The 25,257-nt window shown below is 48.3% G+C and overlaps 1 protein-coding gene across 2 annotated transcripts in view; it reads right to left on the reverse strand.

Moving 5' to 3' along the window:
- Nucleotides 1-25,257, reverse strand: part of ECE1 (endothelin converting enzyme 1) — a 114,261-nt gene that overhangs the window by 79,799 nt on the left and 9,205 nt on the right. Inside the window, exon 1 of one of the 2 annotated variants that reach the window (XM_048825436.2) lies at nucleotides 24,117-24,271. The exons of the other annotated variant lie outside the window; for it this stretch is intronic. The gene's annotated coding sequence lies outside the window, so the exon portion shown is untranslated. Of the gene's footprint in view, nucleotides 1-24,116; nucleotides 24,272-25,257 lie in introns of those variants that run through there. 2 annotated transcript variants of the gene reach the window in all.

Below are 25,257 nucleotides of genomic sequence, written 5' to 3' on the forward strand. Positions count from 1 at the left end.
CGAAATCATGATGTGTTCTTGGAGAAACCAGGCAGAACCACTGAAGCTCATCATCATATCATCATGGACCCCAGAGTAAAGGTCAATGTTAAGCCATACTGGATCCCAGAGGCGAAAAGAGGCGATCAAGACCGAAGTTAAGAGGATGCTGGAGCTAGTAGTCATTGCGGAGTCCCATACTCAGTGATCCAGTCCAATCGTTCTGGTACCTAAGCTGATGGCACCATGAGATTCTGCAATGATTTCCGGAAATTAAATGAGGTGTCCCAGTTTGATGCCTCTCTCATACCTCGGATAGACAAGCTAATCCACCATTGGGAAAAGCACGATTCCTGTCCACCCTGGACCTGACCAAAGGTTATTGGCAAACTCCTCTGGCCAAGGAAGCCAAGGAAAAGACTGTCCTTTTTTTAAATGAGAAGGATTGTACCAATATACTGTCCTCCCTTTTGGATTACACGGGGCTCCTGCAACCTTCCAGCGGCTCATGGATAAGCTGTTATGTCCACATGCCAAGCATGCAGCTGCTTACCTCGATGATGTAGTCATACATAGCCCAGACTGGGAGAAGCACCTAGAAAAGGCGGAAGCAGTACTGGATACCCTGAGGGATGCGGGTCTCACTGCAAATCCCTCCAAATGTGCAATAGCGCTAGTTGAAGCCAAATACCTCGGATACATCATGGGAAGGGGTGTAGCGAAGCCCCAACTGACTAAATTAGAAGCAATACAAAGTTGGCCCCGACCAATGTGGAAGAAACAGGTCAGAGCTTGTCTGGGGATAGTAGGACGATTCATTCCCCACTTTGCTACCAGAGCATACCCGTTGACGGACCTGATAAAAGCCCGAGGCCCAGACATAGTGAAATGGACCAGCGCAGCTGAAGAAGCCTTTACAGATCTGAGGACTGCCCTCTATAGTAATCCAGTACTAGTAGCGTCAGACTTTGAAAAAGAGTTTTTACTACAACTGGATGCCTCCGAGGTCAGATTGGGAGCCGTACTTTCTCAAATGCTAGGAGAGGAAGAACATCCAATCCTATTCCTTAGTAGGAAACTCCTGCCCAGAGAAAAAGGTATGCCGTGGTAGAGAAGGAATGCCTTGCTGTAAAGTGGGCCATGGAAACCCTACGCTACTACCTACTCGGATGGAGATTTACCCTCATTACTGACCATGCCTCCCTAAAATGGACGCACCGGAACAAGGAATGAAATGCAAGGGTAACAAGATGGTTCCTGTCGTTGCAGCCCTTCCACTTCCGAGTGCAACACAGAGCAAGGATCAAGCCTGGCAGTGATGATGGTCTATCAAGGGTACATTGTTTCTTATCCCAAGTAGTCCAACCCCATGGTGTTAAGCGGGGGGAGGGATATGTGACAAAGTCAGGCCAGACGGCTGCAGGAGGGTCTGGGAAAACACGTATGTTAGCCCTAGACTGCTAAAGGCCCTTTTTCCTACAAGCTGGGAAGGGGTTACTTCAGTCAATTAGGGACACCTGAGTTAAGGGCTGCCTGAAACCTGTTAAAACCTCTCTCCTGGTGAGAGACAGCGTGGGAGAGGACAAACGGCTGCAAGGCTGGAGGCAGCAGGGAGATAGGCTTCTCCAGAGAGAGAAACTGCGCTCCTCCCCACCGGGGAAACACCCAAAACCCGATGAAGTGAGCTGTAGCTCATGAAAGCTTATGCTCAAATAAATCGGTTAGTCTCTAAGGTGCCACAAGTCCTCCTATTCTTTTTGCGAATACAGACTAACACGGCTGCTACTCTGAAACCCAAAACCCAGTGCCTGTTTAGGGGAAGGACTGACACCCCGGGGCCAGCGACAGGACAACACCTGCCCCCGTGAGGAGGCCAGGGAAAGGTATTCCCCTTTTGTTTCAGTGCATTATAGACTTTTCCCCTTTGTTTGGCAGAGGAGCACTCCTCAGGCCTGCCCTGAGGCCTACCGGGCAGGCTCTGAGAAACGAACTCCGAAGAGGAAAGACAGACACGCTCCAGAGTGGGGGGCTGATTTACCCCAGGCCCTGTCCCTGCCAGAGGAGGGGGAGCTAAGTCCAGCAAGGCAGAAGGGGTGCCTAGACCATCCTCATCGACGTCACGGTCTCCCTTGAGAACAGGATGCCGGCCTTCCGTGAATCCCGAGCTTGTAAGCTGGAAAAATACGCCCCCCTGGCCGACACCCTGAGAGCGAAGGGCTACGAGGTGCAGATGGACACCCTTATCATCGAAGCCCTGGGAGCTTGGGACCCCTGCAACGAGCATGTGCTGCAGACCTGTGGGATCGGTCGATGCTACGCATGGCTCATAGAATCATAGAATATCAGGGTTGGAAGGGACCTCAGGAGGTCATCTAGTCCAACCCCCTGCTCAAAGCTGGACCAATCCCCAACTAAATCATCCCAGCCAGGGCTTTGTCAAGCCTGACCTTAAAAACCTCAAAGGAAGGAGATTCCACCACCTCCCCAGGTAACGCATTCCAGTGTTTCACCACCCTCCTAGTGAAAAAGTTTTTCCTAATATCCAACCTAAACCTCCCCCACTGTAACTTGAGACCAATACTCCTTGTTCTGTCATCAGCTACCACTGAGAACAGTCTAGATCCATCCTCTTTGGAACCCCCTTTCAGGTAGTTGAAAGCAGCTATCAAATCCCCCCTCATTCTTCTCTTCTGCAGACTAAACAATCCCAGTTCCCTCAGCCTCTCCTCATAAGTCATGTGTTCCGGTCCCCTAAACATTTTTGTTGCCCTCCGCTGGACTCTTTCCAATTTTTCCACATCCTTCTTGTAGTGTGGGGCCCAAAAGTGGACACAGTACTCCAGATGAGGCCTCACCAATGTCGAATAGACGGCAACGATCACGTTCCTCGATCTGCTGGCAATGCCCCTATATATACAGCCCAAAATGCCATTGGCCTTCTTGGCAACAAGGGCACACTGCTGACTCATATCCAGCTTCTCGTCCACTGTAACCCTTAGGTCCTTTTCTGCAGAACTGCTGCCAAGCCATTCGGTCCCTATTCTGTAGCTGTGCATGGGATTCTTCCGTCCTAAGTGCAGGACTCTGCACTTGTCCTTGTTGAACCTCATCAGATTTCTTTTGACCCAATCCTCTAATTTGTCTGGGGCCCTCTGTATCCTATCCCTACCCTCCAGCGTATCTTCCTCTCCTCCCAGTTTAGGGTCATCTGCAAACTTGCTGAGGGTGCAATCCACACCATTCTCCAGATCATTTATGAAGATACTGAACAAAACCGGCCCGAGGACCGACCCTTGGGGCACTCCACTTGATACCGGCTGCCAACTAGACATGGAGCCATTGATCACTACCCGTTGAGCCCAACAATCTAGCCAACTTTCTATCCACCTTATAGTCCATTTAACCAGCCCATACTTCTTTAACTTGCTGGCAAGAATACTGTGGGAGACCATATCAAAAGCTTTGCTAAGTTCAAGGAACAACACGTCCACTGCTTTCCCTTCATCCACAGAGCAAACAAAAATGTTTAGAGGACTGGAACACATGACTTATGAGGAGAGGCTGAGGGAACTGGGATTGTTTAGTCTACGGAAGAGAAGAATGAGGGGGGATTTGATAGCTGCTTTCAACTACCTGAAAGGGAGTTCCAAAGAGGATGGATCTAGACTGTTCTCAGAAGCAGCAGATGACAGAACGAGGAGTAATGGTCTCAAGTTGCAGTGGGGGAGATTTAGGTTGGATATTAGGAAAAACTTTTTCACTAGGAGGGTGGTGAAACACTGGAATGCGTTACTTAGGGAGGTGGTGGAATCTCCTTCCTTTGAGGTTTTTAAGGTCAGGCTTGACAAAGCCCTGGCTGGGATGATTTAGTTGGGGATCGGTCCTGCTTTGAGCAGGGGGTTGGACTAGATGACCTCCTAAGGTCCCTTCCAACCCTGATATTCTATGATTTTATGATTCTAACTGAAACCATAAACTCACTGAACATTAAATCCCACCAAATGAGGGTAAATCCATCCTCATCATCATTATACTCCACACCTGTACATAGCCATTATATGAACAACATACCCTCGTATTTCAATGTCTGTACTTTGACAGGTTAACCTTTTACCCCCAATCGGCGAGACTGCAGATTATTTATTCCTTACACCATCTGATCCTAAACCGAACTTTTGCACCCCTTGATAATCTGTACCTTATTCCCTGATAACCAGAAACTTCTACGCTTAAACTCTGTACCATTTTTTTTAACATCATCTTAATAAAATTATTAAATCTGTTAACACACACACACACATCTGTATGCATCATGTTTTGGTTCTATCAACAACGTAAGTCCAGACTCTGTTAGCAGGCAGGCCCCGAAGACAGTAGCTTTGCTTGTGTAGATGGACTCTGACTCAGCGACTGGTCACATCCCCTCAGCCAGGCAACACAATAGCAGGAACCTCTATTTCAGAATTCTTGAGGAATGACAATTGAAATCTACGTGTGCTGAAAACCCACACATTCCAAAGATCTCGAGTCTCGGGGCCAGTTTCCTGTAGACTTGCTGTGTGCTCCAGGATATATTGTATGGAAGCAAATGAAATGAAAGCTAAGTTCTGTGTTCCGTGTTGCAGAATCCCTTCCGCATGTCCAGTAAATCACTGCACTTCTGAGTCTGGAGGGAGACTGAAACAACATAGCCAATACAGTGCCGGATCTCAATGCACAGATAAGGCCTAATTATGATATGGCATAAACACAGTTAACCTCTTCGCCTCTGATCATTGGGGCAGACTGTATGGTCAGTTTCCAAAGGACATTCACTGTCTGATCTGAATAGAAGAACAACATGCATTTTATCTCCATTTCCAACACCAATATAGGTCTCCCATCCAAACCTAAGCCATACCAAAACCCACTTAGCCAATGAGGACAGACACCAAATGGGGGTGGAGAGTGAAAAGGACTAGAAGCACCTCTCCAAGCAGAGTTTTGAAGAGCACTGGCTGCTCCTTTCCAGACAGGCAGGTTTATTCAGGCTTAAGATGGCAGACAGCGTAGTCTAATGGCTAGGGCATGGGACCTAGAGTTGAGGAACCTGGGTGCTGGTCCCAGCTCAGCCACTGACTTCCTGGGTGATCTTGGACACGTGGCGTCCTCTCCCATCCTGTGCGTGTCTTGCCAATTTAGACTGTAAACTGTCAGGACAAGGGCTGTTTCTGCAGCAGCCAGCAAAATGGGGTCTTGTTTGTGTGCCTCAGGTGCTACTGTAGTAAAAAGGAGGGAAACCTCTTCGGCAGGAGCTAACTTCTCATTCTAAGTAAGGGTCCCTATGTCCTTCGCAGTACATCACAAGTAATGCAGCAGAAACCCCTGAATGATGTAGCAGTGATCAGTCCTATAAAACCAAGGACTAAGATACACGTTCTACTGGCTCCTTATCAACTAACACAGCTTTAGAGCACTCCTGAACCAGCACTGACCTCTGTCCCAGGTCTTGTACAATCAGTACTGCAGTCCTTTCTCCCTCCTTTGTCATTTATTCATTTTATATTAGATGAGTTTTATATTGCCACTATATTTTCAAAAAGAAAAGGAGTACTTGTGGCACCTTAGAGACTAACCAATTTATCTGAGCATGAACTTTCGTGAGCTACAGCTCGTAGCTCACGAAAGCTCATGCTCAAATAAATTGGTTAGTCTCTAAGGTGCCACAAGTACTCCTTTTCTTTTTGCGAATACAGACTAACATGGCTGTTCCTCTGAAACCTGTCACTATATTTTCAATGTGCTGGGGATTTTTGTACTGGCAACACAACTGCATGGTCCAAGTCCTCGGGAGGGAGTTAAAGGGATTGGGAGCTGGGCAGAAGGCATTTGAGGGATTTGTTCTGGGGGAAGGGATTCAATTCCTCTTTCCTTTTCAGCTTTGGAGCAGGAGTGGAAGTAGGGGCTTTGATCTTCGGGTTTAGTGGGCAGGTGGCAGACAGTGGTGGTGTCCTGTGACATACAGGAACTCACTGATTATCTGGTCCCCACTTGATAGATCCTGCTCTGTATACTGCCACTCCTCTCATCTGCCTCATCCCCAATTTACCTCTGTCCCTCACAAACCTGCCATCCTCATTCCTAGGCTGTGAATTATTGACAAGAGAAATGCTGACTCAGGGGAGCCGGGGTTACAGAATGGAATCTCAATAGACAAGTGAGCTCCCCAAGTTAACCTCCCTGCAAGTTCCAATTTCTAAAGATGGGCAAGTTCAGAGTAAGAACCCTTTCCTCTTTAGAGCACACATGTCACTAGAGGATGCAGCATCTCAGCTCTCTGGATAACAGCTCAGATGTGGTTCTCAAACTTCATTGTACCACGACCGCTTCTGACAACAAAAATTACTACATGACCCCAGGAGGAGGGACTGAAGCATGAGCCTGCCCAGGCCCTGACATTTTAGGCAGGGGTGAGGCAGGGGACGGAAACCAAAGTTCAAGCCCCACCACCCCAGATGGCCCAACAGGGGGACCAAAGCTACAACCCAAGGGCTTTAGCCACAGGCAGGGGGCCTGCAAGCTGAACCCCATCACCTAGGGCTGAAGCTGAAGCATGAGCCCTGCCACCCAGGGCTGAAGCCCTGGGGCTTGGACTTCAGCCCCAGCCCTGGGTGGTGGGGCTCACGCTTCGGGCTTGGGCTCTGGGCGGTGGGGTTTGGGTCCTGGCCCCAAGCGGTGGGGCTCGGGCTTTGGCTTAGGCCCTGGAACCCAGCAAGTCTAACACCAGCCCTGGCGACCCCATTAAAATGTCCCGACCCACAGTTTGAGAGCCCCTGGATTAGATGATCATAAAGATCCTTTCTGGCCTGGATCTATGACAGCAAGCGACGTGGTTTAGGATCCTCCAGAATGGTTGACACATCTCCTGTTCGTCTCACTACACACGGATGTCATGGCTGCAAAAGAGGAATTATCTGTGACTGCAGAATTTTTAAAATTCTGAAGCCTGAGCAAGGAAATATAGAAATTGGAGTTTGGGTGGATAGGCAGATGGGTGCATGGGGATAGAGGAAGAGAGATACAGATACAGATAGAACATATATGATGCAGACAAGAGAGCTAGGCAACTAAAGATCAAAAAAAAAGGAAAGAGAATCTGCCCCACTGGGGTCTCGATCGCTGATACTCTGTGACTCCTCCACGAATTTCCAGTAGAAGATACAGCTGAAGTGGCACCAACTCTCTAGCCTGTTGGCGCTTGGGATCTGTGAATCATTGCCTCAGCCAGCCAGCTACCTGGGGACTTTGCCAGCTCCCCGCCTCAAGTTCTCTGAAGTGGAAAAGTGAGTGGGTATTTGTCATCCATTAATTCAAACTAGCCCTGTCAGCAGCTGTTGCAAGAGACAGAAGCAATTATGCTGGTCGAAGGGTCATGCAGCGAACAGCGCCGGGGAGGGATGTGCTGCTGTCACATCGCTGGGCCTACTTGCGACTCCTACAAGTGAGCTTTCATAACCAGCCTACAAAATAATTAGCATTCTTGGCTCTGGATTCTGCTTTGTTACATTCTGTTACATATTATTATTATTCCTTTGTGCCCTGCATCTTTTGGCTCCTGTTCAGCTACACAATTGCACAATTAATAATTGGGACAATACTTCCAGATAATGAAAGACATCAGAGACCTGTTTTTAATTAGCCAGAGGCATGCATGCTATTGCGTGCCTATATTTGTATATGTATTTCTCCCCACAAGCCATGCCAGGTGACTTCATATGCAAATGGCCAATTAGGTGCCCTTGTGCAATGCACAACCATGGGAGGTGGGTGTGCAGTCGCAGGAAGCATGCAGGTATTATTTCCTCCAAACCTTGGGCCATTTTCTTTAAAAGTTTGCCTCCCGGGGACTTGAATTTAAACAAACTAGGGAATTGTATTTCTGAGCCACCAACTCAGAAACAAGCTGCAACAGCAGCTGTCAGCAACTGTTTTATTTCAGAATCTAAATACATAATTCATTTAGTTTAACTGGCCGTAGAAAGGTGAGGAAACAAACAGCTGGTCTGACAACTGACCCCTTGCATTCCTGACACTGAAGAGATGAGCTCCATCACAAACTGACAAAGTTCCCTCTGTTCTGTGAAAGCAGGGGTGCCACATATACAGCACAAAGAGGACTGCAGCTTCCCATCCTCCGCAACTACAGGGCAAGGCGGGCAAGGATGACTTACTGTAGTGCGAGTTCAGATGGAGCCCAGCTAGGTCTTCCATGCCAAGCTGAAATACATGTTGAGCAGAGACCTTGCTGTTTGAATACACTAGGTAATACACTCCATCGCTAGCTGAAGAACATTGTATGTTATATCTCCAGGGAGAAAATAATCTACCAAAATGCAACAACATGTAGATAATACCACAAAACTTTCTACAACATCCTGTTCTCTATTAAATTAAATTAATAAGCTTAGTCTATAAACATAAATGAACCTTTCTCAAATCCTGCGATGTCAAATCACACCAGCCTCAGTGGAGCCAGGACTAACACAATAATAGTTATACTTAAGGCTATGATTGTCACGGAGGTCACAGAACTCACGGAATCCATGATTTCCAGAGACCTCCATGACTTCAGCCCGCGACAGTTGGGAGCTGCAGGGACTCCCTCTCTCCCCCAGAACTCCAAGCCACTGCAGGTGGCGGGGGGATCCCAGAGCTTCCAGCGGGGGTACCCTGCAGCTCCAGGCTGCCATGGGCAGCGGGGCCCCTGGAGCTCTGAGCTATGAATAGACCCCAGAGCTCCCAGCCACCACAGGCTGTGGGGAACCCTGGAACTGCGAACCCCCATGGTTGGTGGGGCCTCCAGAGCTACGAGCAGGGGCCCCGCAGCTGCCCACCTGCCAGAGGTATGGGGACTCGGCAGCTCCCCATTTTGTCACACATATTTTTAGTAAAAGTCACAGACAAGTCACTGGCAATAAAGAAAAAATCATGGAAGCCTGTGACTTGTCCATGACTTTTACTAAAAATATCCATGACAATCTTAGCCTTAGTTATACTGCTATTTTTACATTATGCTTTTTAATCAGTAGGTCTCAAAGCCCTTTACAAAAGACATCAGTAGCATTATCGCACATTACAGATTGGGAAACTGAAGCACAGAGATGCTATCTGACTTGTTCAACACATAGCAGGCTAGTGGAGAAGAAACTAAGGTTTCCCCGAGTCCTAGGCTAGTGCACTATTCACTAGGCAATACCGCCTTCCTAGAGCTCTGCTTCTTCCAGTATTAAACATGCAGGACTTTAATGGTTTTACTCAAGATCTCTCCCTGCTGATAGTTCTAGTAGCAAGTCTCTTATGTGTCTTATGGCCCGGCAACACAAGAGACTATTAAAGACTAAAGGTTTGTTTACAACTGAACTGCTTAACTTTAAAAAATAAAAAAGACTTCTAATTTATTTTCTCTTCCTATTGATCTTCTGCATCCAATAAAATAACTCACATATGCAGAGTTCAGCAGCAACATGAGTGCATTAATGTTATTGAATTTGCAGACACACATGCATGTAAAACCAATCAATACAAATGAGGTTTAAAAAAAGAAAATCAACGGCAGGATTTAGTCGCTGGTCAGTCCTGCCAACAAGCCGTTTCGTGCCGTTAGCAAGGGAGATTTAAGCACCTGATGTATTTGCAAATGACTGCAGGTACAGTGGTCAGTCTCCTGGTCAGTTACTAAACACCAGGCATCACAGACTTCAGTGACCAGTGCAATAGCTGCAGACTGCACCTTACAGGGCACACATGCAGCAGTTTCATTTACATCAACGGCTGAACTAGCCTGTGACCCAGAAGCTGTGGAAACTATTTCATGGATTGCGGATGGGCGAGTGGAATCAAATTTGACAAGCAACTTCCAAGTGAAGGCATTGAGCGCACTGCCCGGCAGGTTGAAGGCCAGTGAGATGATCACCAGTTCTGGGTAACAGGCAAACACTCAGCAACCCAGACTGCTCAAGTGTGGCTCCTGGACATACCTTTCCATCCATCAACCAGGTGAACTCCCACGTGTCACAGAAGGGGCTCTCCCTTTCCCCAAAGCTTGGTGCTGCATCCCTTCCACTTCTACTTTCCGACAGGGATAAGAGATGGGCCAAACAACTTGGATATCATAGGTGGGGAGTACTCAGCGCTGGATCGCCTCTGCTCCCATTGAAATCAATGCAAATGTTCACATAGTGGAAGAAGAGCTAGGGCAATAGTGAGCACTTCTGACAATCCCAACCTCACTGTAACAGATTTATTTGCCCAGACAAACTCTTTAAGCCCAAACATTGGCTAACATTTCTGCCTATAGCCATGCACGATCAGGCTCAGACTGCAAGCTCAGGGGGGCCTTGATGCTCAGTGCATGGACCAGAGCCTTCCAAAAATAACCCAAGTGGATACAGAAAGAGGTGGTAATTCATAGGTAATCCTAGGGTTGCCAGATGTCCGGTTTTTGACCGGAACACCTAGTCGAAAAGGGACCCGTGTGGCTTCGGTCAGCACTGCTGACTGAGCCGTTAAAAGTCTGGTCAGCAGCGCAGTGGGGTTAAGTGAGGCTCCCTGCCTGCTGTGGCTCCACGCAGCTCCTGGAAGCAGCGGCATGTCCCCTCTCTGGCCCCTACAGCTCCGATTGGCCGGGAACCACAGCCAATGGGAGCTGCGGGGGCGGCATCTGTGGATGGGGCAGTGCGCAGAGCTGCTTGGCTGTGCCTCCACATAGGAGCTGGAGGGGGGACATAGCTCAAGCAGTTCCCAGAAGCAGTGGCAAGTGCCACCCAGAGTCTGCACCCCGATCCCATCCCTTGTCCCAACCCCCTGCTGTGATCCACCTCCCACCCTCCAAATGCTTCAATCCCAAACCGGAGCACCCTCCTGCACCCCAAACCCCTAATCTCCAACCCCACCCCAGAGGCAGCACCCCCAGTCAGAGCCCTCACATCTAAAACCCCTGCCCCAGCCCTGATCCTCTTCCTGCCCTCCGGACCTCTTGGTCTCAGCCCAGAGTACACTCCTACACCCCAAACCCCTCATCCCCAGCCCCACTCTAAAGCCCGCACCCTTGGCTGGACCCCTCAGCCTCCACTGCACCCTCCTGAGCCAGCCCAGTGAAAGTGAGCGAGTGACAGAGGGAGGAGGGATGGAGTGAGTAGGGACAGGGCCTCAGAGAAGGGGTGGGACAGGGCCTTGGAGGAGGGGCAGGGCAGCGGGCGGGGCAAGGGTGTTCGGTTTTGTGCGAGTAGAAAGTTGGCACCGTAGGCGATTCTCTTGCCTGTTTCAGCATCGAACCAATGCCCAGCATGCTAGCAGAGGTTGTGTTGCTGCAGGAGCTATCTTCTGGATGAGTAGGTTTGAGATGAGGTCTGTAAGAATGTGCCTTTTTACGGCTGTCGAAGAAGCGACTGAGAGCCGCCCATTTTGCTGAAGCAAAAACAAAAGGCCCCATTTGCAGCAAAGGTACAGCTGCATGAAACTGGGTGGTGTCAAGTCTGCACCGTGTTTGTTGAATCATCTCTGTCTTTTTCTGGTTTCAATTAATGCCCGCTGGCATTTGTGTTCAAATTAACCCCAAAACTTCAAGCAATAACAACTCTGCAGAGGAGCTTGAGGAAAGTTCCCCATGAAGGCAATGGGGAAAGAGCACACTGTAAGGATATCTGCACTTTGAGCTGGAGATGTCATTTCAACTCAGGTACACATAAACTTGCTAGCTTTGATCAATGCACTAAAAACAGAAGTGCAGCTACAGTGTTATGGGTGGCAGCATAGGCTAGTATGACCCTGCACCCGAGGTACTTCCTCGGGCTATTACCTTCCCTGCCGCAGTGGCTACACTGATATTTTTAGTGCTCTGACTCAGACTTTAAGGCCAGAAGTGGTTCAGGACTATTAAGAAAAGCTGGACGTGCACAAGTCCATGGGGCCGGATGCGCTGCATCCGAGAGTGCAGAAGGAGTTGGCAGATGTGATTGCAGAGCCATTGGCCGTTACCTTTGAAAACTCTTGGTGATCGGTGCAAGTCCCGGACGACTGGAAAAAGGCTAATGTAGTGCCCATCTTTAAAAAAGGGAAGGAGGAGGATCCTGGGAACTACAGGCCAGTCAGCCTCACCTCAGTCCCTGGAAAAATCATGGAGCAAATCCTCAAGGAATCAATTCTGAAGCACTCAGAGGAGAGGAAAGTGATCAGGAACAGACAGCATGGATTCACCAAGGACAAGTCATGCCTGACTAATCTAATTGCCTTCTGTGACGAGATAACTGGCTCTGTGGATGAAGGGAAAGCAGTGGACGTGTTGTTCCTTGAATTTAGCAAAGCTTTTGACACGGCCTCCCACAGTATTCCTGCCAGCAAGCTGAAGAAGTTTGGGCTGGTTAAATGGACTATAAGGTGGATAGAAAACTGGCTAGGTTGTCGGGCTCAACGGGTAGTGATCAATGGTTCCATGTCTAGTTGGCAGCCGGTATCAAGAGGAGTGCCCCAAGGGTCGGTCCTGGGGACGGTTTTGTTCAATATCTTCATTAATGATCCGGAGGATGGTGTGGATTGCACCCTCAGCAAGTTTGCAGATGACCCTAAACTGGGAGGAGAGGTAGATACACTGGAGGGTAGGGATAGGATACAGAGGGCCCTAGACAAATTAGAGGACTGGGCCAAAAGAAATCTGATGAGGTTCAACAAGGACAAGTGCAGAGTCCTGCACTTAGGACGGAAGAATCCCATGCACAGCTACAGACTAGGGACCGAATGGCTCAGCAGCAGTTCTGCAGAAAAGAATGTAAGGGTTACAGTGGATGAGAAGCTGGATATGAGTCAACAGTGTGCCCTTGTTGCCAAGAAGCCCAATGACATTTTGGGATGTATAAGTAGGGGCATTGCCAGCAGATCAAGGGACATGATCGTTCCCCTCTATTTGATAACTGCTTTCAACTACCTGAAAGGGGGTTCCAAAGAGAATGGATCTAGACTGTTCTCAGTGGTAGGGGATGACAGAACAAGGAGTAATGGTCTCAAGTTGCAGTGGGGGAGGTTTAGGTTGGATATTAGGAAAAACTTTTTCACTAGGAGGGTGGTGAAACACTGGAATGCGTTACCTAGGGACGTGGTGGAATCTCCTTCCTTAGAAGTTTTTAAGGTCAGGCTTGACAAGCCCTGGCTGGGATGATTTAGTTGGGGATTGGTCCTGCTTTGAGCAGGGGGTTGGACTAGATGACCTTCTGAGGTCCCTTCCAACCCTGATATTCTATGATTCTATGACCATCATGATCATCTAGTCTGACTCCTGCATAGAACCCCATCTACCCACCTCTGTAACAGACCCATAACCTCTGGCTGAGTTACTGAAATCCTCAAACCATGATTTAAAGACTTCAAGTTATAGAGAATTCCCCATTTACAATAGTTTATGGTGATCAGTTAGACCCTGAGCATGTGGGCAAGACCCACCAGCCAGACACCTGGGAAAGAATTCTCTCTAGTAACTTAGTGCCCTCCTCACCTAGTGTCCCATCTCCAGCTGTTGGAGACATTTGCTAATAGCAGTTATGGATGGGCCATATGCCATTGTAGGCAAGCTCATCATACTGTCCCCTCCATAAGCTTACCAAGTTCAGCCTTGAAACAAATTAGGTTTTTTGACCTTATTATTCCCCCTAGGAAGGCTGTTCCAGACCCTCACTCCTCTGATGGTTAGAAACCTTCATTTAATTTCAAGCCTAAGCTTCTTGATGACCAGTTTATAACCATTTGTTCTTGTGCCAACACTGGCCCTTAACTTAAATAACTCCTCTCCTTCCTTGGTGTTTATCCCTCTGATGTATTCATGGAAAGCAATTCTCTCCTCAGCCTTCGTTTGTTAGGCTAAAACAAGCCGAGCTCCTTAAGCCTCCTTAGTATGGTAGGTTTCTCCATTCCTCTGATCTTCCTAATAGCGCTTCTCTGCCCCTGTTCCAGTTTGAATTCATGTTTCTTAAACATGGAAGACCTGCACTGCAAACAGCATTCCAGATGAGGTCTCACCAGATATCAAAATGGTAATAATACGTCCCTATCGCTACTGGAAATACCTCTCCTGATGCAAGCTAGGACTGCATTAGCCTATTTCACAGCTGCATCACATTGGTGGCTCATAGTTATCCTATGATTGATACACCCAGGTCTTTCTCCTCCTCTGTCATTTTCAACTGATATGTCCCCAGCTTATAACAAAAATTCTTGTTGTTAGTCCCTAAGAGCATGACCTCGTACTTTGCACTATTAAATTTCATCCCATTTCTATTACTCCAGTTTTCAAGGTCATCCAGATCTTCTTATTTGATATTCTGGTCCTCCTCCGTATTGGCTATACGTACCAACTGTGTGTCATTTGCAAATCTTATTAGCATGCTCCCACTTTTTGTGCCACGGTCATTAATAAAAATGTTAAATAAGATTGGTCCCAAGACTGATCTTTGAGGAACTCCACTAGTAACTTGCCTTCAGCCTGACAGTTCACCTTTTAGTATGACCCATTGCAGTCTTACCTTTAACCAGTTCTTTACTCACCTATTAATCCCCATCTTCTCCAGTTTAACTAATAATTTCTCATGTGCAACTCTATCAAATGATTTACTGAAATCCAGATAGATTATACCTACTGCATTTCCTCTGTCACGAAAATCAGTTCTCTTCTCAAAAAAAGAGATCAGATTGGCCTGGCACGATCTACCTTTTGTAAAACCATGATGTATTTTATCCCAGGTATAGGTATTTTATTTACTCTCTCACAATACCTTGCATATAACTGAGGTCAAACTAACAGGCCAGCAGTTTCCTGGATCACTTTTCTTCACCATTCTTAAATATAGGCACTATATTTGCAATTCTCCAGTCATAGGGTACAACCCCCAAGCTTACAGGTTCATTAAAAATCCTTGCTATTGGGCTTGCAATTTCATGTTCCAGTCCAAGCAAGCTGTTTGAGTTTCGTTTCCACCTCCAATGTGGTAATTCTACTCCCATATTGTCATTTCCATTAACCACCTGCCAGTGTCCTTAAGCTCCTCACTTATGGGCAAGGATAGCTCAGTGGTTTGAGCATTGGCCTGCTAAAACCCAGGGTTGTGAGTTCAATCCTTGAGCAGGGGGTTGGACTAGATGACCTCCTGAGGTCGCGTCCAACCCTGGTATTCTATGATGATACCCCTATTAAAAACTGAGGCAAAATATTTGTTAAGGTGTTGGGCCAGGCCTAGATTATCTTTAATCTCCATCCCATCCTCAATGCATAGCAGTCCCACTTCTTCTTTCCATGTTTTCTTTTCATTTATACGGCTGAGGAACCTTTTACTCTCGTTTTTAATCTCCTGTGCAAGTTCCAGCTCTGCTTGGCTTTTGGAAGTTCTCACTTTTTCCGTACACTTTCTGAATGCAAGAGGTAGCTTTCTTTGCTGATCCATTCCTTGTAGGCTTTCTGCGTTCTTAAAATAACCTCTGAGATGCTTGTTCATCCAGTTTGGGCTGCAACCCTTCCCTACGAATTGTTTGCCCTTGCTTGGGATATCGGGTTCAGGTATTTTTTGTAACTTTGATTTAAAGTAATTCCAAGCCTCCCATACATTCAGATCCATAGCATTTGTCCTCGCGTCTGTATCTGGGATGTTAAAGTCTCCCATAATCACACAATTCCTGGTAGTGTTTATTTCATTAAAATATTAAAGAGGTCTCTATCCATATCCAAATCAGATCCTGGGGGTCTATAGCAGATCCCAAGCACTATCTCTGTGGAGCCTCTGTTACCATTCTTCCCCAAACTGAATTTTATCCAAATAGATTCCATTGTATCCATTCCATCATTTCCTTAGTCCACCGTGCCTTTAATATACAATGCTACTCCACCACCCTTACCTTTACTTCTGTCCTTCCTGATCAGCACATACCCTTCAATACCTTTGCCTGCGTCATGACTACTGTTCCACCAGGTTTCTGTTATCCCTGTTATATCGGGTTTCACTTCCTGCACCAGGAGTTTTAAGTTCTAGTTCCTCTGTTTTGTTACCCAGGCTCTTTGCACTGTTGAACAGACAACTTCATTCTTTCTGCTTGGCCTTACCCAGATTCCTCACCTGATTAGGTACAGTTATTTTACTGCCAGTATCGCCTACCTGACCGTTCCTGTCAAGTGATCTTGGGATTTTCTCCTACCTCTGTTGTTCCTTTCGCCATTGCTGTAACCCCTCTCACTTGATTTTCCTCCTCCTCAGTATCAGGATCAGGCATGGAGATTACATGAGCATCTTCCAACCATCTCCCCCAAATTCCTAGTTTAAAGCTCTTTTAAATTAGCTGTACCAGCCTCCACCACAGCCTCCCTACTTAGGTGGAGTCCATCCCAAGAGAGCAGCCCTCTGTCTGTGAATACCTCCCTGGGGTCAACATCCCAAAGCCCTCCTTGTAGCACCACTGCCTGAGCCATCTAATGATTATCATAATCTTGTCCTGCCTTCGTTCCCTCTTCTAGGGGCAGGCAGAATCCCACTGACGATCACCTGAGCCTCCATTTCTTTAAGCATCTTCCCAAGCCTGGCATAGTTTCCCTTGATGTGTCCCAGCGAGAATTTAGCAGTATCATTTGTTCCCACATGAAGGACAATCAGTTGATTCTTTCCTGCTCCCTTTAGGTTCCTTTTCAGTCTCAGGTTCACATCTCATATCTTAGCTCCTGGCAGACAGCACACCTTTCTGTTCTCCAGATCAGCTCTGGGTTTCACGCCTGACTGTTTTTCTTAGTAGGGAGTCTCCAATCATGTAGATTTTCCTGGTGTTGGTGTGATTCTCCAGCCTTCCCTCTTCTCTTCTCAGCAAGTTAAAGAAGTATGGGCTGGATGAATGGACTATAAGGTGGATAGAAATCTAGCTACATCAATGGCTCCATGTCTAGTTGGCAGTCGGTATCAAGCGGAGTGCCTCAAGGGTCGGTCCTGGGCCAGTTTTGTTCAACATAGAATCATAGAATATCAGGGTTGGAAGGGACCCCAGAAGGTCATCTAGTCCAACCCCCTGCTCGAAGCAGGACCAATTCCCAGTTAAATCATCCCAGCCAGGGCTTTGTCAAGCCTGACCTTAAAAACCTCTAAGGAAGGAGATTCTACCACCTCCCTAGGTAACGCATTCCAGTGTTTCACCACCCTCTTAGTGAAAAAGTTTTTCCTAATATCCAATCTAAACCTCCCCCACTGCAACTTGAGACCATTACTCCTCGTTCTGTCATCTGCTACCATTGAGAACAGTCTAGAGCCATCCTCTTTGGAACCCCCTTTCAGGTAGTTGAAAGCAGCTATCAAATCCCCCCTCATTCTTCTCTTCTGCAGGCTAAACAATCCCAGCTCCCTCAGTGTCTCCTCATAACTCATGTGTTCCAGTCCCCTAATCATTTTTGTTGCCCTTCGCTGGACTCTCTCCAATTTATCCACATCCTTCTTGAAGTGTGGGGCCCAAAACTGGACACAGTACTCCAGATGAGGCCTCACCAATGTCGAATAGAGGGGAACGATCACGTCCCTCGATCTGCTCGCTATGCCCCTACTTATACATCCCAAAATGCCATTGGCCTTCTTGGCAACAAGGGCACACTGCTGACTCATATCCAGCTTCTCGTCCACTGTCACCCCTAGGTCCTTTTCCGCAGAACTGCTGCCTAGCCATTCGGTCCCTAGTCTGTAGCTGTGCATTGGGTTCTTCCGTCCTAAGTGCAGGACCCTGCACTTATCCTTATTGAACCTCATCAGATTTCTTTTGGCCCAATCCTCCAATTTGTCTAGGTCCCTCTGTATCCTATCCCTCCCCTCCAGCGTATCTACCACTCCTCCCAGTTTAGTATCATCCGCAAATTTGCTGAGAGTGCAATCCACACCATCCTCCAGATCATTTATGAAGATATTGAACAAAACCGGCCCCAGGACCGACCCTTGGGGTACTCCACTTGATACCGGCTGCCAACTAGATATGGAGCCATTGATCACTACCCGTTGAGCCCGACAATCTAGCCAGCTTTCTACCCACCTTATAGTGCATTCATCCAGCCCATACTTCCTTAACTTGCTGACAAGAATACTTTGGGAGACCGTGTCAAAAGCTTTGCTAAAGTCAAGAAACAATACATCCACTGATTTCCCTTCATCCACAGAACCAGTAATCTCATCATAGAAGGCGATTAGATTAGTCAGGCATGACCTTCCCTTGGTGAATCCATGCTGGCTGTTCCTGATCACTTTCCTCTCATGCAAGTGCTTCAGGATTGATTCTTTGAGGACCTGCTCCATGATTTTTCCAGGGACTGAAGTGAGGCTGACTGGCCTGTAGTTCCCAGGATCCTCCTTCTTCCCTTTTTTAAAGATTGGCACTACATTAGCCTTTTTCCAGTCATCCGGGACTTCCCCGGTTCACCACGAGTTTTCAAAGATAATGGCCAATGGCTCTGCAATCACATCCGCCAATTCCTTCAGCACTCTCGGATGCAACTCGTCCGGCCCCATGGACTTGTGCACGTCCAGCTTTTCTAAATAGTCCCTAACCACCTCTATCTCCACAGAGGGCTGGCCATCTCTTCCCCATTTTGTGATGCCCAGCGTAGCAGTCTGGGAGCTGACCTTGTTCGTGAAAACAGAGGCAAAAAAAGCATTGAGTACATTAGCTTTTTCCACATCCTCTGTCACTAGTTTGCCTCCCTCATTCAGTAAGGGGCCCACACATTCCTTAGCTTTCTTCTTGTTGCCAACATACCTGAAGAAACCCTTCTTGTTACTCTTGACATCTCTGGCTAGCTGCAGCTCCAGGTGCGATTTGGCCCTCCTGATAACATTCCTACATGCCCGAGCAATATTTTTATACTCTTCCCTGGTCATATGTCCAACCTTCCACTTCTTGTAAGCTTCTTGACCCAATTTGCTTTACAGGGCATCCCTGTATTGTAATCCCTGCACCGTTGTATTCCTACTGTGATGTTTGCAACATTTCCCTGTGGGCTGGTTTCCTTTCTCATCCATCATCTTAACGACCCTCCTGGGAGGATGTGTCATGTCCCTTTAAATCTGTGCCAGGGAGCTGGGCATGACAGCAGCACAAGGCCCCAGATCCATTTAGCCTCCTCACATCCCTTTACTTCAGTGGAAATTAGGAGCCTACATACCTTTGTGGATCTGGGCCAGGATGACTATCCCCTTTAGGAGGGGGCAGGGTTCAGTGCAGCTGACTGATTACCTGCTGTCCAACTGGGCTTCAGGGAAGGCGCCTGGACCTTATAAAAGGGGAAGCAGCTGCAGACGGGGATTTGCAGATGCCTGCAAGCATAGCAGGGAGCAAGAAGGCTCCTAAGTCAACAGGGGGAAGACACCAATGGCCTGTGGAAAGGCCAAATTCCAGGCAAGAGGTGATGGGAGATCGACTGTCAGGGAGGAGGGACTGAGCTAGGCCCTGATGAAAAAGGAGTGAAGGCTGTAGTTTGAGTTCTCTTTTGAAAGACGCTGTGCAGGACTTAATAATTGGATCCCAGAAGGGGAGTGTTTTGAATATCTGGACTGTGTGGCCCCGAGTAAAGGGGAAACTAAGGTAGGCCCCAGCAGAGCCACATTAGCCTGAAGGTGGCGCTACAGGGCATGCATGCCCTTTGATAGAAAGGTTCTAAGCTCTCCAGGGAAGCAGAGCGAAGGACAGAGCGGCTTAGGGCTAATACTGTTTTCCTTATTCTAACAGAGTTCCTAGTTCAGTGATAGAAGAAAGCAGCTCTTCATGTGATTCTTTACCATTGTCCTGGCATAGATGTAAGAAGCAGGGGACATACTCTCCCAGATCCAGATTCCCCTCCCCTGGCACAAGGGGCAGGAGATGCCTTGAACTTTGCCTTGTGGAGCTTCCTGATCATCACTTCATGGAGCAATGGGGAGAGCTGCTCCCCTTGCAGGCCCCTAAGCTAGCAGATCTCCTGCTGGGCTGTAAGGAGAGCACATGCCACCTTCCCCATAGTAACCCTTCCTCTGCCACTGGCAGACACTCTCTCCTGGAGGGGAGGCTGTGGCTGCTAATGCCTCTTGAGGCAGCAAATCCAGTTTCTTGCCGGAAATCAGTAAGGTGTAAAGGGGAGCAAAGTCCAAGAGCAGTCACTACCAGAGCCATCCCTAGGGTACGGCGAATCAGGGCAACCGCTCTGGGCCCCACTGGCCAGCGCGACTGGCTGGTGTGCATGGGCGGTGCGTGAACCCAGCCCCACCCCTTCTGCATGTCCCAGAACCCATGGCCCCCCACCACTGCCACTGGCCCCCGCCCCAGGCTGGCTAGTGCCCGCACCCCCACCCCCCAAGTGCCAGAAGGGAGAGCGGCATGGCCCAGCCCCCTGGAGCCCAGCGGCACTGCTGAAGCAGGCCCCTGGGGTGGCAGAGTGCGGACAGGGCCACACCTGGCTGTCTGGAGAAGCACTGCCTCCCTCAGCCTCTCTTATCCGCCGCCCAGCAGGGTCGGTTCCAGAAGTGACGGATTCGTCACTTCTGCCCCAGGCTCCGCCCCCAGGAATGGCCCTGGTCACTGCCCCTCCCAGAAAGAGAGGGAGTTGAGAAGTAGGGCTAGACCCAGGGTCTCCAACTCCCAGCTGGCTACCCTAACTACTGGACTACAGTGTCAGGCTGACATTCACTCGCTTTGGCCCAGTAATTAGTTAAACATTTAGTCACAGTGGAAGAATCATTGGGCCAGAGAGAGGGAGAATGGGTCTGTAGTCAGTCACTAGGGCACCCACCTAGGGGGCAGCAGACCCTGGGTCCAGGCCCCCGGTCCAATTGCTCATTCATTATTTATCCAGAGTGGGACAGCTTCAGCAGGAGAGAGTGAGGGAGCCCCACAGCAGAATATCCCAGAACCCAGTAGTTCTGAGCTTGCACCTGAGAGGAGTGGGAGACCTCTATTCAAACGCCTTCTCTCCCTCAGACAGAACGGGGAACTGAACCCGAGGCTCCCACATTTCCTTCCTTAGAAGTTTTCAAGGTCAGGCTTGACAAAGCCCTGGCTGAGATGATTTAGTTGGGGATCGGTCCTGCTTTGAGCAGGGGGTTGGACTAGATGACCTCCTGAGGTCCCTTCCAACCCCGATATTCTATGATTCTATGATATGAAATCAGTCTTTGGAAATAGTTATTTAATGTAGCTCCAATTCTCTCTTCCCCTTCGGGTTTCCTTTGAAATATTGAAAGGCCAAAGGGGAGCAGCTTCCCTACCACAGGCTCTCTGCTGCTCTGTGGCATCAGAGGGGGGCAGAACAGAGGACTGCAGCGAGAGGTCAGGCTAAAGAATGACGAGGTCACAGTCCTTGCTCCCAGGCAAAGGCTCCAAAGAAGAATTCAGTGGCTGCATAACAAAGCTAGCCAAAAAAGAATCACGCAAACAGGCCCACAAGCTATAGGACGTTCATTGGCAGATCATGCTTACAGAAGGAAGTTCTTCTTTTAAGCAATTTCAGGATGCTAAAGGAAGGGACCGTGCCCTAGACCAGGGGGGTGACATTTTCATAGAAAGGACCACATCTTAAAGAGAGAATGTCCTGTGTCTCCCTTATCTGTTATCATCAGTGGGGCCTAGTTCCCCTTCTGTTTGAGGTAGCCTGGCCCTGTTTCCCTCCTGTTTACTGTTGCACAATATCCTTGTCTGATGGCAGTAATTGACAACATGGAAGAGTAAAGTAAGGAGATATTTTTAGCTTCTCTTAATGCAATTTAGCAGGTGGAAAAAAGGAAGGAACCATGTGGCAGCCAGCTCTCCACAGACCACCGAGTGCCGCAGACCACAGTTTGAGAACTGCTGTGATAGGAAAGAAGAGCAATCAGTCTAAGACACATTGCTTTCCACTTAATGACAGGTTTCAGAGTAGCAGCCGTGTTAGTCTGTATTTGCAAAAAGAAAAGGAGTACTTGTGGCCCCTTAGAGATAAATTGGTTAGTCTCTAAGGTGCCACTAGTACTCCTTTTCTTTTTTCCAGTTCACGACATTCTGCAGAATAAGATCCACCCTGCAGTTTCAGCTGGATACAGTCCCCTTTGTTTTCGTTCCTAACAGTGGACTATTCGCTGCCATGCCGGGCCCCAGAGGAGGCTGCCTTTCAGCAGTACATGAAGCGGCTTATTAGTGTCTTTCCTTTCCTGGAAGAGCTGCCGTTTCACAGAGTAGCAATTCGTGGGTAAATGGTTTTTGGTGTGCATTGGGTTTCTTTAGGACAAGTGGAACTACAGAAATCCAAGATTACTACTCCCATTGTCATCACTCCCAAATTATAAAACCATCCCATTCCAGTACTGGGGAGCCCTAGCCTAAAGCCAATGGGACAAATTCATCCCAGATGTAACTGCACTGACTTCACTAGAATAACATCAAGGATAAGCCACCTTGGAGCCACTTTTACAGGCTCTGAGCCTTGGTTTACACTACAAACTTATGTCTGTATAACCACATTGCTCAGGGGTTTGAACAAGCAATGCAGTTATACCGACCTAACTTCCGGTGTACACAGTACTATGTTAACAGAGGGCTTCTCCCATCTACATAGCTACCGCTTCTGGGAGAGATGGCGTACCTCTGCTGGTGAGAGAAGCCCCCTTGACTCTCATAGATCTACGCTTTAATGTCCACTCTGCTAGAGAATCTGCCTGCCATAGCGGGACACCTTGGACATGCAGTCATTACAAGGGGAGCTGCCTTTGTTTAATTCTGCTCAGAGGACTCTTACGCACCAGAGCATGTTAAAACTGGGCAGCCGTTTTTCTGGTTGTTTCCACTGCAGTTGTGGATACATGCAGATAAGCTCACGCTTTCTCAAAGGGCTGCTTCCCCTTTCTCCTGTGGGGGAGTTACACTTCTGCCTTTCTGATGCTGGGCTGTTAGTCTGCAAGTAGCATCTCAAAAGACCACCATTGTACAGTGTCACTGGAACTATGGGAAGTGAGAAGCCACAGCTGACGCACACTGAACACATGGCTTCAGCAATTAGTGAATGGGGTGAAAACTAAGGCAAAGACAGGCTGGGCATTTCCTTGAGGTTTAAAAATACCCTTCCTAAAGGGCTAATCCTGCTCTTCCTCCTGCAGTGTCCAGACCTGCCCCGGAACCCAAGTGGTCCATTTTGCCTGCTCATCCATCTGGCTCCAAGGAGTTCTGGTATCTCTCTGCATTGGCATTTGTTACACACTCACCGCTGTGTTATCAGAGCACCAAACTGGGCTTATGCATCCCAAGCACAAGTACCCCAGAATGAGCCATTTCATTAAAGCACCCCATTGAATAAATGACACTGACTAGGTCCCTCAAATGCCACTTTTGGGGGACACCTAAAAGAAAGTGACCAACGCACCCATCTGGAAGGAGACCCCCTAGCGATGCCTTCCCTGATGGAAGACCGATCAACAGGTTCTTACAGATACCTGTACACTCCCACTGACTTCACTGGCAGCACGAATTGGCCCTAAATCCCTGTTCTAAATCTGCCCAGAGCAGCTGGCTGCCTGTTGGATGATCCCTCCCAAAGCAAGTCTTGATCCATTTCCTAGCCCCTGGTGGTGTCATGTGCCTTAGCATCAGATCCCATAATCCTCACATGTGCAAAACTCCCATTGACCAGCTTCATTCCCATCCTTCCCACATTCCATTATTATTAACTCGGTTTATTTTGGTGGTGTCTAGGGACCAACCAAAGCCAGGGCGCCGTTGTTCTAGGCACTGCACAAACCTGCCCTGAAGAGTTCACTATCTCCATAGACGAGGCAGGCAAAGGGCAGGGGAAAGGGGTGGACATACAAGCAGTGACATAGCCCAGCACATGCCATTCAGTGACAGGGAGATTTGCCAGCAAGAGGGATGTGTGTGCTCAGCCCCATCCTTCCAATCAGATGATAATCCCACCATATAACTGCACCATGGAGTCTCAGCAAATGAAACCAACCAGACTGGACAATGCCAGGCCCCCTGGAAGAAACCCCTTTCACCAGACAGAAGCAACTACACTGCTAACCCAGCGTCCCCTAGGCACCAGACCCTCTTCCCCAGACGATTTTTTTAAAAGGTTAAAAACAAGAACAATTCCGTGAAGTCAGAAGCTGACTTACCTCTTGCCAATTCAGCCTGGTGGCAGCGGCAACGGCCTGGGATGATTCTTTTAGATGGAAAAGAGTCCCAGGAGACTCTTTAAAAGAACTCTCGTCGAATACTGGGGGAAGCACCAGACCTCAGAGGACTGTGCAGCTTGTATATGCGAGCCCCTGCTGAAGCTTGTGTTAACAGAGCCCAGCCCACACACTGTCAAGGTGCAGCTGCGTGAGAGCGTACGCACGAGAGGTTCCCTTTCACTGAATCACTTCCTCTGCTAATGATTGCCTGATATCCTCTGAAGCAGAGAGAGGATGCTGGGGGTTGGGCTGTCGAGATTGCACTTGTTTGTAAATGTTCTTCCCTTTTGGATGGTTCTGTGCATGTTACACAGGAGCTGTGTCTGTGAGAACCCAGTACAGAGCTCAGAGCCTTCAGCACCTGGCAGGATCTCATTCTCCAGGGTGCGAAGTAAACAATATGCACTTTCCAGCTGTCTGAACAATCATACTGTAAAGTGGACTTTAAAGTGGATCCAGTGGCTAGAGTGTGCTTGGGCTTTCAGAAAGCCTTTGACAAGTGGAGTTCCCTCACCAAAGGTTCTTATGCAAAATAAGTTGTCATGGGATAAGAACGCAGGTCCTCATGGACCAATAACTGGTTAAAAGATAGAAAACAAAGGGTAGGAATAAATGGTTAGTTTTCAGTGGAGAAAAATAAATAGTGGGATCACTCCAAGGCTCTATGCTATTCAACATAGTCATAAATTATCTGGAAAAAGGGTGGCAAAATTTGCAGATGATACAAAATTACTGAAAATAGTTAAGCCCAAAGCTAACTGTGAAGAGTTACAAAGGGATCTCACTGAACTAGGTGACTGAGCAACCAAATGGCAGATGAAATTCAATGAATCAATTAAAACAGATCATTTTAAAAGGCCAGGCAGCACAACGGCTAAGGCGGCTTCCCGCCTGTTCCGCTTCTGGAAGTGGCCAGCATGTCCCTGCAGCCCCTGGGGGGAACACGGGGAGGGACACGTCTCCACATGCTACCCCCGCCCTGAGCTGTGGCCAATGGGAGCTGTGGTGTGGTGCCTGCAGACAGCAGCGCATGGTGACCCCTCCGGCCCCGTCCAGGAGCTGCTGCCAGAGGGGCGTGTGG

The sequence above is a fragment of the Caretta caretta genome, chromosome 18 (genome assembly GCF_965140235.1).
Source record: "Caretta caretta isolate rCarCar2 chromosome 18, rCarCar1.hap1, whole genome shotgun sequence".
NCBI classification, from domain to species: domain Eukaryota; kingdom Metazoa; phylum Chordata; order Testudines; family Cheloniidae; genus Caretta; species Caretta caretta.